Below are 15,024 nucleotides of genomic sequence, written 5' to 3'. Positions count from 1 at the left end.
TCCTAAAACAGACACTTTGGGAAACCATAGGTCATTGGTAGAACTGCTGTCCATAGTTTAATGAGTAGGACAAAAGCAAGAGGCTTAAGAGGTCTGCATGCTATCCAGAAAAAAAAATCTTTTGTAATATTATTGACAAATTCAAGAATTTAAAGAGGGTATACTCCAAAATTCCCATTAAAGTGGGCCTCTTGGAACTGCATTCTGTTTTTCTAAAACTGTGAGGTACAACTGGATCGTATTTTCAAGCTTTGTTCCACAAACTTAGAAGCTTACTTTTTCCCAGTTACCTCCTAGGTAAGCTCAGGAAGTGTGGGCTAGACGAGTGGACGGTGAGGTGGATTGAGAACTGGCTGGATGGCCAAGCTCAGAGGGTTGTGGTGAATGGCGCAGAGTCAAGTTGGAGGCCTGTGGCTAGTGGTGTCCCCCAGGGGTCACTCCTGGGCCCAGTCTTGTTCAATATATTCATCAATGACCTGGAGGAAGGGACAGAGTGCACCCTCAGCAAGTTTGCTGATGATACAGAACTGGGGGGAGAGGCTAACACCCCAGAAGACTGTGCTGCCATTCAGAGGGACCTGGACAGGCTGGAGAGGTGGGCGGAGAGGAACCTCCTGAAGTTCAACAAAGGCAAGTGCAAGGTCCTGCACCTAGGCAGGAATAATCCCATGCACCAGTACAGGCTGGGGGTTGACCTGCTGGAAAGTAGCTCTGCCGAGAAGGACCTGGGAGTGCTGGTGGACAAGTTAAACATGAGCCAGCAGTGTGCCCTTGTGGCCAAGATGGCCAATGGGATCCTAGGGTGCATTAGGCAGAGTGTTGCCAGCAGGTGGAGGGAGGTGATCCTGCCCCTCTCCTCAGCCCTGGTGAGGCCTCACCTGGAGTACTGTGTCCAGTTCTGGGCTCCCCAGTACAAGAGAGACATGGCACTACTGGAGAGAGTCCAGCGGAGGGCTACCAAGATGATTAGAGGGCTGGAGCACCTCTCCTATGAAGAAAGACTGCAAGAGCTGGGCCTGTTCAGCCTGGAGAAGAGAAGATTGAGAGGGGATGTCATCAACGTGTACAAGTATCTGAAGGGGGAGTGTCAAGAGGATGAGGCCAGCCTCTTCTCCGTGGTGCCCAGCGACAGGACAAGAGGCAACGGGCAGAAACTGAACCACAGGAAGTTCCATCTGAACCTGAGAAAAAACTTCTTCACTGTGAGGGTGACAGAGCATTGGAACAGGTTGCCCAGAGAGGTGGTGGAGTCTCCTTCGCTGGAGATATTCAAAACCCGCCTGGACGCGATCCTGGGAAATAAGCTCTAGAGGACGCTGCTTGAGCAGGGCGGTTGGACTAGATGATCTCCAGAGGTCCCTTCCAACCTAAACGATTCTGTGTGATTCTGTGTGATTCCCCCAAATATGCAAAACAGAAAATGCTCACTTGTTTGTAGAAGTTATTTTGGATTCGATTGTTTGTTTTATTGTTCTTTTTTGGTGAATATTATGAATGTCATTAGATGGTCTGCCAAACCGTCATGGGGTCCACCAGCCCTATTCATTTATCAGCTGGGAAGGTAGTTGGGTAGACTGATGAAGGAATTACAGAACATGGCTATGAGAGATGTTTGTAGGAGATTTTTTATTTGATTTCTAGTTTTTAAAGTTTTCATATGTGATTTTCTAAGCCATACAGTGAAGGATGGTTCTAAAAAGAGATTTGGGTAGGGCAGCTATCTTCCCAGGGTAAGGAGACAATCTAGCATCCTGCAGTTCAGATCCAGTAGCTACGGATTAGATCTTGACACTTCTGTAGAATCTGGCCCCAAGGTAGTGGAACTGCTCCAAATCTTCCTTCATTTTCTCATATGAAAAGTCAGTTGGACTGTATGAGAGAGTAAAGCAAATAACATTCTGGCCAGTGACATGTTTTAATAGATTAGAAATGGGTGCACTCAGTTGTTGCATAGCAAGTCTTTTCAGGATTCATTTTCTCAAATCTCCTCCTTCAGAAAGTAAAAAAATGCATCTTTGTTTCTTCATAGCTTTGTCCGTTTATAGACTGCAGAACTTCTTGTTAGGACCTGTCACTCAAGGGCACTTTAGACATTTTAATGTGCAACCATTTTGCCAGACATCCATGGCAGAGTACCAGAGTTTGATTTCTGGGGTAGGGAAATAAAGGACTTTTAACTTAATTATTAATTACTTTCTTAGAGATCTTTATTCTTCTGACAAAGCGATCCTAGAGTTTTGGCTGGACATAGTGGCCAGTCTTACACAGTAATGATTGCAAAACTTACTTCCTCCAAGGATCTCTTTGAGATATAATGTAATTTCCTGCATTCACTGTATTTCCCACATGGTTTTGGATACCTTCTCCCTAAACTCTGGACACTTTCCTCCTCTTTACCTTCCCCAGGACACTCCTTTTCCCACATACTTTCCTACATTGCCTGAGACAACCATTTCTCTCTCCTCAGCTCTAAGTGTTGCTTCTTTGCAAATATCTCAACGTTTGCTTTTTTTCAAAGAAGATACAATACAGAATTCCTGCTCCTATCAGTGTCCCAACTCTCCCAACCATATTCTCCTTCTCACTCAGCCTCTTCTTGGCTGTAGAAGAGGCATATTAGAAGAAAGATAGCACTCTACTCAAGCGTCAGCATTTAAGTTGTTTGAGCTGTTCCTTGTTAAAGAGACTCTACCTTTAATGATCAGCTCCTCTGAAAAGTTCACTCCATAAGAACTGCTGTCATAATATCTCATGTTATGAGGCTTCAAGAGTGAGTACACTGCTGTCTCATACTACACCAGGAAAATAGCACTTTCCTTATCTGAACAAAATTGATGGGGAATGTGAATCTGAGACCATATCAAGCATTCAGATTTTCTTATTTTTCTGTGTGCTTCTGTTAAAAGCCTACTATTCCAGTACCCTATCCCCAAATCATTTTAGTGGATGTACTCCCTAGTGAAGCTTCAACAACTTAAAATCAGGAAAAAACTGTTCTTTGCTTGTGTTATTTTTTTCATCGGTTTTGACTGATTCTTTGCTACTGTAATTATTCGTTTTATCATGAAAGCATTTTAACTTTTATTGTTCAAAACAAGAAAAAAAGCAAGCTATACTAAAGCAGAAGTGAATGGGAAAAAACTGTTCAGATAGAAGGCTAAGTCTCTCTTTCCCAGTCAGTCCAAGCAACCGGTACCTGGTTCAGCTCAGGCTGAATGTAAGCTTTCTCACAGCCCTGCGTGTATCAGTGTTTCCCCCTTTGCTTGCAAATGTATCTGGGGGGAATACTGAATTGCTCCTTCTGATGAGGTCCTCCAGACTTCTTTCACTTCTTTCAGACAGTTGTGTCAGTTCCAGGAAAGGCTTCCTTGGGAGGAACATTGGAGGAATATCAGCTCCCGGTAACTTTGCCATTTTCTTCGTTGTTAGTGGGTAGCGTGAGTTAGGGCCTGAGCTAAATTTAGGTTTTACCCAACCTCTCAGTTACATCAACGAGCAAGCTTGGGCTAAAAAAATGCTTCCACTTCTAGGTCATAGGTCATAAAAAGGTGACTCATTACAGCTAATAGTGGGGTAAGAATTAAACAAACCATGCAAGTAAGACAGAGGGAACAGAGACGGCATTTCAGCCAGCCAGACTGGTCTTGTACAAAGCTACGAGTGAGGGAGAAGACAGGGAGAATATCAGGAAATGTCCAGGTAAAAGTGGTAAGATCCAAGAATAACAAGAAGAATTCTAAACCATTATGTTAAATTTGAAAAAATGTGCTGAGATGTCTACATGAAATATAAGAACAGATTACTAACATAAAAAAACTACGATTAAATGTTACAATTAAAGTAACTGAAGTTTTTATAATTTTTAACTGTTTAGCATGTTTTCCTCTCTCCATTCTGAACTGCTTTACAACTTATGGTATGAGATGAAATTATATAGGTTGACTGCTTTACTGGATTTGCAAGATATATTCATTATTAATAACCTAATCTTTGAAGAAACTATTCTGTGAAAGAGTGTTCAGAATGGATTCCCTTAATATATTTATGAATATTCAAGTTGGCTTCACTGTGTTACTGGTACAGAAAACTAAATAAATAATTCTTACAGAAATTTTTCTCCTTTCTTTTTAGAGGATAAAACTATGTTAAAGTATTGTTGAAAGACACATTTCTACTCTAATATCAAAGGTGAGTAATGACATTCTCATCCTGAGCTGTAGATCTCTCACAAGTAGCAGACTGCAAAAGATTGATTATAGTTCGGCCAGAGAAACTCCACTTAGGAAGATCTTTGCTCAGTAGCCATACAATTAAATGCTACTTTATCCTCCTCAACCTCTCTTTCCACTTCAAATCCTCCTCCCTTTACCCTCAGTCCCAGTCCTAGTCCTAGGTCCCGTCATGCTGCTCAGTCCTCAAAAGGTTAGTCCATCCTCTTTGTTAGCCACTCTCAGACTGTGGTCCCACAGCCATTAAATATGGTACTACATGATATAGACCCCATGATTAAATTTTTGTCAATTAGCTAAGACATATGACTCTGAAATTATGCTAGTTCTTGTTTTTGTGATGCTGCTAGCCAGACTGTACCTAAACTTATAGATATGGGGAAAGATGATATCTCATCTACATACATACAGCTGTTAATAAAATATTCATTGGCATCTGTTTGAATCAAAAGACAAAACTTTTGTTTGATCAATACCTTGATTGTAGGGATGCAATATTTGTCAGATTGCATCAGAAGCCCCCAAATTAGATATACTGAATTGTAAACAGACAAGCCTGAGAATTCTCAGAAAATAAACTCTTGTCTCTTCTAGTCAAATGTCTGCGACTGCCTAGATTCCCAGAAAGCCAGTTCTACTTTACTCTCAGCTCTCACTTCTCATCCTACAGATAATACCCCGTTTCTAATGTTCCTTTCCTATTTACACGGACTGTTGTGTCTTTTCTTTTTAAGGCTCTCTGTAAACCAGAGAGGACATAGAAGGACACAGTCTCTTCTGGTTCTGGTTCCTAACCTCAACCAAGAAATACGCAGCTAGGAAAGCTCTGCTTAGTCTGTGGCATTGGCATATCCTTTACTTGCAGAATTTCTTGGGATTTCAAATGAGTTCTAACAAGTACACACTGAGTAAACTATAAATTAGAAGAAAGTACAATATGGTCGGTTCTGGGTGGGTTTTTACAAGAGATGAGAAGGCATATTCCTTGTACAAATGCATTCCCTTAAAAATCTTAATTCTGTTCCAAAGTATGGAGCATACTAAAGCCCTTCAAAGATTTTTTTTCCTAATGTGCATTACACACCTGTTTCCCTGATCCTGTTCTACAAATGTGTTTTAGATGAGGTTTTCAAGAAAAAGTATGAATATGCAGGTACCAGAATAGAAAACTTTAGACTAAATTACTAATTGGAGAACATGGTCTAATTGTCTAACAACCTCAGTAAAAGGTATTATTTTTGACTTATTTGGGAATTCACTAAAAGGACAAGGAAGAAGCAATTGACACAGTATATCAGAACTTCAGAAAGACATTTGATATCACTCCACATGGTGTTCCCATAACCAAACTAGAGAAAGAATGGGTTACATAAGTGGTTTCAGGCTCTTTCTATTTTTGGTTCCCTTCTTTTTTTCTAGGGAGGGAGCAGATTCCTCGCATGACAAACATACACCTGATGACAAGAGGCCTGCTTGCCTTAGGATCTCACAGAATATGCAACAGTCCTCTGCAAACAAGTGGGATAGATAAGAGAAAATAAAATAGGGGCCCAACTGATTGAAAAATTGTAGTTGGAAAAGCAGATACCAATGCTCTGATGTCCAACTGAGTGGAGTTTTCAGCGTCTTGCAGCAGTCTGCCTTATGCTCAGTCCTTTTCACTATTTCCTTGAATGTCATGAATAATGGAGTGTAGATTACAGCCAGGGAGTTTGTGAAAGATACGAGCCTTGTCTCTGATGTGGAAGACAGGATTAGTATTCCAAATGATCCTGATAAATCGGAGAAGTGAAAAATGAACAGATTGAAATTAATAAGGCTTCGTATTTGGAAAAGAAAAATCAAAAGTCCATATACAAAATGTAACTGATAACTGGTTATGCTGTCATCTGGCACAGAATGATAGGCAGTTTATAGAAAACCACCAATGGCATATAAGCCAACAAAGTGAGTTGGTCACAAGCAAGATGAACATCATTCTTGCTTACGGAAAATGCAACACTGTATACAAGAAATGAGAGACAATTATTCTGTTTTAGTTGGCCTCTGCGAGGTCAAAGCTGGAGCACCATGTCTGGTCTTTGGCACTATATATTAAGGAAAACATAGATTAATAGAAAGAGCTAAAGAAGAAAGCAATAAGAATACACGGTTTAGAAGACAGGTTCCTTGAAAAAAAATTAAAATCAGTTTTGTTTAAAGGAGAGAACCAAGGGCAGTGGTGAGGAGACATGAGGCCAGTCTTCTGACATGGAGAGTATTATAAAGAGGACAATGACAAGCTATTCACTGTCACTGTTATGCACCTGGAAAAAAAAAAAAGAATTTGTAGCACAGCAGATTTAGGCTAAATATTAACAAACTCCTTCAAAGCAGAAGCACTGGCAAAGATAACTGAGAAGGAAGCTCAGAAGACCTTGGTTAGAGAGAACCTAAGGCACTTGTCTGGTTTCATTACTGAGGGAAGATGTAAATGATCACTTAAGGTCTTTCCAGACCCACACTTTAATGATTCTATGATAGTTGCACTGGAACCCCTAATGATTTATTGCTGCACTGGTACTGCTTGTTTGCCTTTTCTACTGTGCTCTTAAAGGAAATGAGATCTTTGCAGCCCAGATGTGGAAATGGAATAATGTTATTGTCATTGTGCAGTTATGCCAATACACGATTTGGCCTTGTGGTTTTTTTCAACATTTCAAGAATCTGTAGCTGAATTTGTAAATTCTAGGACTCCAAAGAAAGCTAGGTAAAGGATTTGAGCATTACTGTAGCTTCTTCAGGTTTTTCAGCTTCTAATTTTGCTGAACGTAACTACAGCAGCACATTTTCATTATATAAAGAGAATTGAATATTTTATAGAAGGGAAGGAGGATTCCGCAAATTCACTGGCAAAAAAGAAAATATGCCTACTAAGGACTAACATACCTTTTACTGCATCAGTTTTGCTTACCTTTTCCTAAGGACTTTCACAGTTGCTAATGTTTTCTGCATGAAAAAATGTTACTGCCAGGAGAAAGCAATATACGTAGATGAGATCTCCACCTCAGATATGCTGATCTTTAAATCAAGGCAATGCATCAGTGAACGATCTGCTGCACATGTCAGGGCTTAATCTAATCCTTCCTGGGCAGTATAAAAAGAGATCCTATGTACCACAACTAATTTTCAGAAAAAGATAATGCAGTATGTCTTGAACATTCATAGCTATTTCTAGGCCTTGCAGACAGATGAACAGTATTCCATCGTGAGAAAACGTTTCTCAAACATTTTATTTTTCAGTTTCCCAAAGAAAGTTGTATTTTTTTCTTTCTAGTATAGAGTACACAAAACACGTGATGGCTGCAGTTCCTCCCTTGTCTGTTTACAAGCAGTTCTGGGGATTTAACTTAAGAAATGAAGTTTTCCAATTTCCTAGCAGTTTTAATTCTTATACTTCAAGAAGACTCATATTGCGCCATTGAGAGGGTTCATAAAGGAAGATAACTCTTCCCTTAAAATACATTTCATGAGGATTTTGTTACAACGAAGCACATTTTACGTAAGGAGTCAGCAAAGTTGAACAGTGGCAAGTGTCAGGTGTGGATGTAACAGGGTGGAGCTATCTTAATGCTGCCTGGTGCAGCGTAAAAGGACCTAACTGCATGATACAATGGAAAAAGTACAGCTTGAGGGGAGATATATTTAAGCTCCCTCTTTTAGCCTTTCTTTACCATTATATACAAGGGAGGATACAGCTAAGGAGGATGAGCTAAGACTGTTTATTTAAAGCGGTGTCTCTAAAGGCAAAATGGATTGTATTCAGGTATGTCCATCTCATCCTAGAAGTTCATAATGGTTCATAAAGACCAGCTTATGTCTTGAGGAGCTCACACACAGATTCAGCCCTTCAGGATGGTAGCCATCGATGACACAGCAAAGTGTTTCATGACATAACTTTAACACAACAGCAGATCAATGAGCCTACATGGATGCATAGAATTAACTATGAACCAACTGCTTTTCTGGCCAGCTCCAGCATGTCCTCTTTAGAATATGTTAAATGCCACAGATATACAAGCATTGAAATAAATTCCAATTTATTTTTAGGACAGGGAAAAAGAGTGCATTCCCTACTATTCTGAAATGTGAAATACTATATATATGTGTATTTTTTTAATCTTAAAAGCAGCTGTTGCTGCTCGGGGTGTAAAATAGTCTGTCAGGGACAATGTCTGCTGCTTTGACTCCCGGCCCCTAACAGGGCAAGCAACAGAGCTCAACCAGCTGAGCTGATCTGTATCAAGGAAAAAGCTAGCACTGAACATTTCCCTAGACTTGCCCACTCGGATGTTAACCTAGTATGTATTATTCTCAGTAATATTAAAGCCCTGGTTCCCAAATACTGTCACTATTTGAGAACATAAGATTTGCTTTTAAAGCAAAGGAATTTTCTATCCCTCACAATGTAAAGGAAGGCTTGAGAACATCACACTGGGCCTCTATAAAAGCTCAGAACAAGAAGCTCCCAGATCCATTCCTTTAAATTGAAAATGTTGTGCTTTTTAAGCCAGTCTCAAGATTTTTTGTGAATCAGCTCAAACCTTGTGAACTTCCAGGGATGAGCTCCCCCACTGCTGAGTGGAATAATGGCAAAAGAATTGCGTAATTCTCTCATTTACAGTTAAATCTGTCACTGGGTTCTGGGAGTTGCAGTTGTTCCCTTCCTTGAACTAGATAACCTAAGTAGAAAAATGCTCTAGCCCTCTAATAGTAAATCCTTTGCACTAGGAATGTTATTCAGTTTTATTGTTTTCAGATTGTTGTCAAGGAAGATACAACTTCCTGGCAGCAGAACACCATTTTTATTCTTGCCTTGGATTGCTGCAGCTCACAAGTTGGAGCCTATTGCCTGCTTTTTATCACCATTTTATAATAAGGTGGTGGGGGGGTCTGGTTACTATTTGGCACCAAGTTATTCCTTTCCACCTCTTCCTCTGTTTACAAATAGCACTTGACACATTCTGTATTATTGTTTTCCCGTATCTTATTGATCCTTCACTTTATGTTACCTTGTTTTCAAACTTCATTGCAAAATAGCATCAAGGCTGTATAGTAATCAAGAGTTTGAAGAAGTCTGTAATGCAACTGTCAAAATCAGGCAATCAACATCACTCAGTCCAGCTGAGGACTTGTTAGTTTGTCAGCCTGTCTTTGGTATTCCCAGAACCCACACTGCCATGGTAATAAAGCTCTAAGAGAAAAATGAGGTGAAATCCTTTTCTAGTCAACCAGTAGGGCCAAGATTTCCCCTGTGGTGTTTAACACTAAACAAAAAAGTGCAGTGCATCATCTGGCAAATTAGTGGAATGAATTCCAGGAGATCTATTTTTCTATCTGCTAAATGGGAATAATGTTGCTCCCTTTCCTTTTCCCATCCCAGTCTTGTTTATTTAGAGAATTTCAGAGGGCAGAGAGTATCACTGAGAATATATCTGTGCAAGACCTTGCACAAAGAGTCCCAACATCTCTGTCATAGCAAAACTGAATGTGACGGTGTCTTTAATTTATTTATATTGTACCTGTGCTAGAGTGTATGCTATTTACTGGTGAATACTAACCTCCAGAAAGCTTATCAGCTAATCCCTACAGGTCAGCCAACCTTTACATAAGGTACACGTCTGAAAAGATGTGGTTCCCCATAAGTTAAGCCATTCTAAGTCCAGGCTGCTGCAACCCCTCATTCTCCTGTCCTGCAGCCCATGTAAACGTGTCCTCCCTGGAGGTACCTGGAGGTACCAATTCAGGGAACTGATCTGATCAAAGGCCAGTCACCCTACCTAAGCATCATTAGATCAATATTTCAGAGTACAAAGGTGAGGATGAAGTTAAAGAACTCCTACCATATCTTCTCATAGGTCTCACTTCATCTTCTTTTAGGTGCTGTCATACCAATAAACATCTTTCTGGTCGCACAAGGAGGTCTGATATCTGATATAACACGAGTCGTCTCTTTTGGGGGAAAAAATTGATGCAGCTTTTGCGACATAGCTTGCTCTCAGTGGGAAATATTCCAATAAATAATGACCCTTTCACTTGTATTACATTGGAAGCCAGCGTCTTGCTTCTTAGAAACACTTCAGTGCAAAGTGTTTTAAGTCAACTGTATCCACAGTACATAGGACTGTACAAATAAAGATGAATCACTTTGCCATCTCTGCTTTATTGCAATTAGAAAACAGTTTGTGCTAAAGATCCTGGTACTCTAGCCTGCAGCATGATGTTATCGAGCTAGAAGTTTCGAGCTAATTTCCTAAAGGCAGTTAGAATTTAGGCCATTTTTCTTCACTTGAAAGAAATAGCTGCAAAAAAATTCTGTTCTACGAAATTAGGTAGAATATCTTGAAGAATAATTTGGGGGTACACAAATTTCTGCTTTAAGTGACTTGAGAATATTTTAAGGTATATAATTCTGTATGGCAGAAACAAGATTTTATAGAAAAAGAAAAGTCTTACTCGCTAAGAAAGCTCTTTGGCCTCTTCTTGATCTAATACTTTTAATTGAAAATTTTCTTGAGTAAGTGAAAATGTACAATACAGAGGTTTTTTTTTTTTTTAAAAGAAAGTCTCTATACTGTCTTATCCTTTCTGGAATATACTTCATCCTCTCTCCTATCTCAATGCATTGTGAGAATATTTCGGGGAAGTCTTAGACTGCTAATCTTGGAGCTTCTTCTTTCCCTATATGGCCCTACCACACAGCCACTTTTGCTTTTAACGTCTTCGTTGTTTATGTAATCACATTCATAAAATGAATTTTCAATTTCTCTCTCCTCCCTCCTAACATTTCATGTTGTGCAAACGTAGAGAATATATCCCATGTTATCAGCCATAATTGAAAATAAAAGTAAAAAAGCATTCCTCTGTCCCTGGAGATCCTTCCTTCTGCTTGTGCAGATCCCTCACCTGCTGTGCTTTCAGTTCCAGTTCATTGGGAAAAAAAAATCTTTGTCCCTTCCAGTATTTTTCCTCTGCTGACTACCTCTCCCCTGTAACAATTTTAACTATTCACTTCAGAGCAAGAGCACTTGACAGCTCAGATCTTGTCAGCAGTCTGCCTATTGCACTTAGCTGAGCTGACCGGATAAACGCAGCAGGAAGAGCACAGGCTGAGGTAGATGTGAGCCTAACTGGTGAGCAAAAAGTGAGCCCGTGCCCTTCACATAAAATATAGAGGGTCTCAGTCCCAGGAGAGGGGGACAGGCACTGCTTGCTGCAGATTTATTTTAAAGAAATATAGGCCACATTCTGCCCCCCAGTTACACCTTTGTTATACAGTTATTTTTGTCTCCTGACTCCAATGGGGACACAGAGGTGCAATGGAGGGCAGAATATGGCCCCATTAGTCTGTGCCACTAATGAATGTTATTTTAAGATGCTGTATGTAAATTACTGAGGCCCAGATCTGAACCTGTTCTTTGGCAATTCGTGGATGGGGGTGGAGGGTGGGATGGAAGAGGGGAGAAAGAGGAGAAGGCAGAGTTGGCTTGGAGAAGATGAAGGATAATGTACTTTCTGCCACAACTCCCAGTGAAAGTGAGAGCATCCCAACCCACACCAATATGCATTCAGCACAAGCTGGACTCAAGGGGCAGGCTTAGTGCCCTGTTAGATTATATGGAAGCGGAAAGGATGGCACGGGAGATCCATTCTAGCCCTGGAATTCTAATTACTTGGAAAAATGACATTTGCAGGATAATTTTTTATTTCAAATAGAACATGGGCTAGTTGATCTCTTAGATATTTTTATTTGGTTTCTAAAGGAAACAAAGCTTAGGTAATTATACCATTTGTCTGCCAGTCCCAGACTGATACATTCTGAAACACATGGCTAATTTCAGCTGAATTTGACAGAAGGGAGAGGTCTCAGGAGTAATTATATTCCTAATAGTTGTTTTCTTTTCTGAACATCAGCAATTTTGCAGAGAAGAATGAGTTCGGGATTAAAATTTGGGCAAGAAACACAGAAGAGCTTGGTTAGTGGCTGGATCCTAAAGGAGGCATGGAGGGCTAACACAGGGAACATTATCAGTACGGAGTAATGCTTCCCTGTTATGTCTGAGATAGGTGTCTGATAAACTCATAACCTGAACTCTGAAACCCCTCCTGCCCCAAACCTTCACTGCAACCTTAGCCTCCACCCTCCTGTTCCATACGTGTGACTTGGATTCCTGTCCACAAACTGAAGATACAGATATTCTGTCCAAAAGTTACTCATTGGGATGCAGAAATTAATTACAACTCTTGATGCACCACTCTAGGTTTTTTTTCTTTTTTTTCTATATTTTTTTTCCTCTGGTTCTCCTCCTCTACAGTTTCACTGATCAGCTGCTGCTCCCAAGGAGGCAGGAGCTGATAGGCTGGGAGACAAACATAGCAAGGCTATCAGCATAGAGGAAACAGACCACTGCAAAGGGGTTTTCTTTGCAGGCTGCTGGAGTTTAAGGAACTAGGTAGGAGCTGGTGGTTTGGTAATTCTGAAATTGTTTGAAAAAGTAGTAGTTTAAGCTGTGATGTGCTAGGGTTATTGAGAGGTTACACAGATCTCCCCAGCTGAGTCTTGTTAGCAATTCCTAGACTCTCGCAAAAGTAAGTTCAGCTGAGGCGTGTAAGATGGTACTTACCTTCCTGCCTGGCTGCAGGAGGCAGTACTGCTATTGAAGCTGGTGACTGACATTGCCCTCTGCCTGGGCACCAGCTGAAGCCTGCAGGCAGTCGCTGCCTGCTGTTTTGGTCAGGTGGCGTAAAGTCCAAAAAGTGGGCCAGGGCTTGTGTGCAGTGCAGCACGAATGTTGTGAGTGCAGTATTCTCCAAAGAGGTCTTGAATTAATTACAGGTGTGCAATTATATCAGCTCTTTAGCCATAATGAAGTTTTGCTATAGGTAAAAAGTCTAATGCTTTTCTATGCGTGTGCTGTAGGGCTAGGAACACTTTTTAAGGGAGTACTTGCATGTGTTTAGAAAGTTAGAGCACAGGGAGTAACTCCTTAAAACTTCTTTGGACAAGATTTCTAGGAAAAAAAGAAGCTGTCTTAAAAAAAAAAAATAGATACATAGTAGCCCTACCTAAATCTTTTCACTTGCATCCCGATTCTGCTTTTCTCATTGCCCTGAGTTATCTCTGCCACCTACAACATTCATCCTGTCAGCATAGAAAATGCAGAGTTTTGTAGACTGCCTAGAAGGAGTTTCTCTGAGTCGTGATGCTAACGTGTGCCATGACTTAGAAAACTGTAGCATGAACCATGGTTAAGTAAAATCGTGCTACAATATGCATGACTTGCATCTATTGCTAATGATGTAAGCACAATGTTTGTAATCTCAGTCATCCTTGCTGCAGTAGTCAGCTGGCTGCGGAAGCAAAGGGCCTTGACAGGAGCAGGTGTTTGAGTAATTCTGAAAATTGCATGAAAGACAGACAGTGGTTTAATCCAGCTCATGCAGCCAATTGGAACTGCTGACCTGCCACAGAACTGATTGAATTTTAATGAGAGTTGAATTATCTCTAGATTACGCTGGGTGATAATGCTGGTGGTTATGGTCCAAACAAACTTGTTTTTTGCATAGGTCCAAACTAGAAATAAACTGGAAGAGAAGATCTGGAAAACAGCTGTGTAACTCTCATCAAATTAGACTGTTGGCCATGTACTCTCTGGCGATTGGCACCGTATTCTTAGCTTGTTAGTAGCCTGAGTAAAATTTTTATGAAGGCACAAAAATTTATAGTTATTAAATTACATTTACTCACCAAAAAACCTTCCTTCCTGCTTGGGCTTAGGAAACAACAAAGGCTTTATAAGTACAACTTGCACATAGGACTTTAATAGGATTGTTCCACGTTTCTTTTTTTTTTCCCTTTTTCTCTCTCATGCTAACGAGACTAGGACCGTGGCCATGTTAATGGCCGCAGCAGCAGCCGTGGTAGAAACGCGCATGCACCAGAGCTGGGGTCTGGAAAGATGAGCAAACTCACTTTATACCTTAGGGGTCAAAAGCAACTTCAGTGCTCCATTTGTGACTGTTCTGAATAAACAGAAAGTGTATTTGGTAGATGAAAAGGTTGCTGGTAGTGTGGCAAAGGAAAGTAAGATAAGCTAACCCTACAAGAAAGCTAAGTCTGTATTTAAAAGAAAAACAACATACATAGAGGAGTGGGGCAATGTATTACACTGAAGCGCAGTGGCATGTTGATTCTGGTCTGTCATAATGCAGTGTATTAAAGGATGGGGAAGAAAGCAGATGGCAGCTGCAGAGTGATACTAAAAACAAACTTTTAGGAAATAGTTGCAAGCAGCATGAGAAAGCCAGAGGAATAAAGACAAGGCTTAAGTGCTTTATATACTGCTATAGAAACAATGTGAAATTTCTTAGGCAAAAAAACACATAAAACAGGGCTGTCCATAACAGCAATAAGCAAACTTTTCCCAGCAACATGAACCTGATGGCATACCTGGAGAAACTTGAGAGCTGTGGGAGGGGTTTTTTCCATTTGTTTTGACTAAGTGCTAGCATGTATCCCTGTCTCTTGGTAGTAGGTGCATCTGTGAGCATGTAAAACTGTCATAAATGGGCATCTGCAGAAAAAGCTTGTGTCAGTAGGCTTTAAATCATGATGTTCTGCATGAGTTTTTAACTAGTATTGCTCTGCTATGCCATGTATTGAATTTCTGCTCCTTCAACAGTGTCTTGCATGAAGCAGAATCTCATAGCCCTAACTTGTTGCAGGTGTTGTGAGAGCGTATTGACTTGCTGCTCT

At 40.5% G+C, this 15,024-nt stretch overlaps 1 protein-coding gene across 3 annotated transcripts in view; it reads right to left on the bottom strand.

The window, feature by feature from the left end:
• The window catches only part of LOC138066587 (T-cell activation Rho GTPase-activating protein-like), a 233,748-nt gene that overhangs the window by 217,676 nt on the left and 1,048 nt on the right, over positions 1-15,024 (bottom strand). Inside the window, exons 2-3 of one of the 3 annotated variants that reach the window (XR_011139902.1) lie at positions 5,818-6,001; positions 1,608-1,869 (exon numbers count right to left, since the gene is read on the bottom strand). The exons of 1 other annotated variant lie outside the window; for it this stretch is intronic. The gene's annotated coding sequence lies outside the window, so the exon portion shown is untranslated. Of the gene's footprint in view, positions 1-1,607; positions 1,870-5,817; positions 6,002-15,024 lie in introns of those variants that run through there. One more of the 3 variants, XR_011139901.1, reaches the window with a different exon arrangement.

This window comes from Struthio camelus, chromosome 3, assembly GCF_040807025.1.
Source record: "Struthio camelus isolate bStrCam1 chromosome 3, bStrCam1.hap1, whole genome shotgun sequence".
Taxonomy (NCBI): domain Eukaryota; kingdom Metazoa; phylum Chordata; class Aves; order Struthioniformes; family Struthionidae; genus Struthio; species Struthio camelus.
This window is presented reverse-complemented; position numbering and strand designations above follow the sequence as displayed.